Here is a 3,213-nt window from a genome sequence, read left to right on the forward strand (position 1 = left end):
GCTGGCTATCTCGAATTATCTCCCTGGCCTCCATGTGCTTTAGCATAGCTTCTAGGAGGATCTGTTCCATGATCTTCCCAGGCACAGAGGTGATGCCTGACCTTGACCAGATACAGCACGAGGACTTACAGTGACAGTGATGTGGCATGGGTGTTGCTCCAGATGAAGTGTTGTATCGATGTAGATAACATGTCAGCAGGTCTGGATGGTAGATGCCAGCGTAAAGGTCCTCCCATATGCACCGTTACAGGGGGCACACTGAAGTTCACCGGGAATTACTGTGAACAGCTCAGGTGGGGGCGCCAAGTTTTGCTGGTGGATGCCACAGCCACGTAGAAGTGCAGCAGGGAGATGCACCACTTGCATGGGTCCAACACCCCCTCCTGTTCTGCTACCCCTGGGGCTTTGCTGGTGAAGCTGGGGCGGAGGGGTCAGGGCAGTGGGGGGAAGGTAGGACCCCAACTTGTTTAATCAATCCCAGTTTTAATAGGTCCTCAGGTTTGGGGCCGTTACCTGTGCAAGAGATGGAGGGGGAGTTGTGCATAGCCATTTCTGTGGGGAAAGCTGCCCAGGACTCTTGTCCCCCCCGCCCAGTGGCACACAGCTCTTCTGGGAGGCTCCCAGATCTCTGCGCAGCATCGCCTGTGCTTGGGGACCCGCTCAGCTCCTCCTCCTCCTCCTCCTCCTCCTCCTCCCGCAGACACCCTGTGAGTGGGACAGGGATGCACTCACGCCCTGTCAGCTCTTGGCACTCCTCCTCCTGGGAGAGGGCTGTGCTATAGGGGACAGACAGATGGACAGGCATCAGGGGGTACTGAGACCTGCAGCACGGCTCTGCTCCCTGCCCTGAGCATCCCCTTCTCTGCAGGAATGGGGAGGGAGGTCCTAGGTCTGCTGGTGGCCCAACACAGAGTAGCACTGGTCCTGGAGATGATGCCATTCCCTTAATGACTTTGCCACCCACGCTGCCTGCAGCAGCCCTGACCAGCAGGCGCCTGGCCCTGCCAAGGCTATGGGAGAGCAGAAGTACCTGGGCGTTGCTGCCCCTCTCGCTAGCCCAGACACAGATCCATTCTTGCAGGGCTGTCATGGGCAATCCCTGAGTGCAAAGGTGGATGAAAAGGGCAACAGCCCCTCACGTCTGGGCTGCTGAATTAGCGAGGAGGCTGTGGTCTCCCTGGTAAAGGCACAATAACCTGGGCCATGCTAACAGGGGGTATAGCCAGGCTTGGCTCCCCTCCTTCACCCATCCTCCCCGTCTGAGCTGCACTTTCCTCTCTCCGCAGCATCTATAAATATCCTCCCCATCTCCGTGACAGCCAGGTGCGGGACCACGTCTGAGGAACGTGGCAATGGCAAGAGGCTCTCTGAGGAGTGGAGGCAGCAGCACACCGTGAGGTGGGGAGGCAGCAGGCAGGTGGGCATCGGGCCCCATCCAGCTCAGGCCGGGGAGAGAGGACGGGGAGCCTGGGGAGGGTGCAGGTGGAGAGAAGGGCCAGGGAGCCTGGTGTGATGCCTTCCATGTGGCTGGTTCCTGGGCTGTTTGGGGTTCCTGGCATGACTTGTGACCGTGTCCATGGCTGCACGTGGATCCTGGTATGGAAAGGGGCTGCATTTCCAGACAGGAGCATCCCAGGCTCCTGGTACCTGTGTTTGCATCCTGTACCAGCTCGCACACTCCGGACCGTGCCCAGCCTCCAGGCCCATGCACAACTCAAGCCCACGAGGCACATCCTGACCGCAAACCCCAGTGTCTGGTGAAACCAGGGTGCCTGCCCCTCTCCCCACACCCAGCGTGCCGGTGCTCGGCAGTGCAATGCGGTACGGTACGCAGTTCCCACTGAGCCAGCCCAGCCTCCGCCGAGGCTCAGCACCCTGCTGCGCCCACCGCGGCATGCAGGCACCCCAGAATACACCACCCTCTCTCCCCAGAGTCTGTCTACTTGTGAGGCCTCCCATTCCCTGGGAGGGATTTGGTGCATGCTCTTCTGCAACCACAGTGACCTGTCTCCTGCAATGTCACTTTACACTCTGTAACCAAACACAGCAGCTTCTGCAGTATCCTGGTTCATGGCAAACCCAAAAGCTGTGGGAGGTGCAGTACCTGGTAGCCCTGGGCATCTCTGGAAGACCTGGAGGAGCCACATTCCTGGGACACATAGGGCTGGGATGGCAGCAGGGGACTGGAGAGCCCACATGGGTGCCTGGGTTGTGTTGGGGGTCTGCAGGGTTAAGCCCCTGTTTTAAAGCGTCTCACCAGGAGCGGGCATCACTCAGCACTGCAAGTCCAAAGCCACTGAGATGGTGGCAGTGAGGACGTGTCCCTCTGGCATGCCTGACTCTGCTTGGGCTCTGGGTGACAAAGAGTTGAGGGATCCAGCGCTGAGCTGTCACCAGCCCTTTCAACACAAGGAGATTGCAGAGCTGGAGTAGCAACGCGATTGCTCTCCCATCAGCTGCAGGGGTGCAACCATCATGGCACCAGCACTGGGGCTTCCTGGTGGCTTGGTGCTCTCCAGGAAACCCTCAGCCCTGACCCCTTTACTCCAAGGCCCGTTACAAAGACCGCTGCTTACCTGCACCCCCAGCCTGGCAGCACTGCTCAGCCTCCACCAGCTGCCTTGGGAGCTGCTGGAGTCCTCCCTGATCCACAGCCGTATGCCTGCCTGAGCCGCTCTGCAAGCCCATCCCACGATACTGCTGATGACAGGATCTCTCCGGTGTTGTTTCTGGATGGATGTCTTCCCAGGCAGGCAGAGCAAAAATCCTGGAGAGACCTGACGCCCTGGGCCGTTCCCAGGTCCTGGTGATGAGTGGTGCAGACACATCCCTGCAGGCACAATCCTCATCCGCTCTGAATGGGGAATTGTTGCCACCACGTGCTGCGAGATGGGCAGGGAACACGTAGGAAGCTGCTGGCAGCACCATGGGGAGCCCCGGCATGGGGTCCAACATCTCCAGGGGACACACTGGGATCCAGGGTGGGATAGAGGATGTGTGAGACTCGGCCCCCCCCATTTTGCCCCCCCTGCCCCCAGCCTACTGAGCAAGTCTGGGGTGGATTTATCCAAGGTGTGACCCCAGAGTTGGCAGGGATGCCTGTCCTCCCTCCTGCCTTTCCCTGGGTGTGTTGCTGAGGCAGGAGAGGGCTGCAGTCGCACACCAGTCCCCTGGCCATGGGCACATGGAAGAGCAAATAACTGTAGGTGGAAG

This window comes from Egretta garzetta, unplaced genomic scaffold (assembly GCF_000687185.1).
Source record: "Egretta garzetta isolate BGI_Z169 unplaced genomic scaffold, ASM68718v1 scaffold108, whole genome shotgun sequence".
Taxonomy (NCBI): domain Eukaryota; kingdom Metazoa; phylum Chordata; class Aves; order Pelecaniformes; family Ardeidae; genus Egretta; species Egretta garzetta.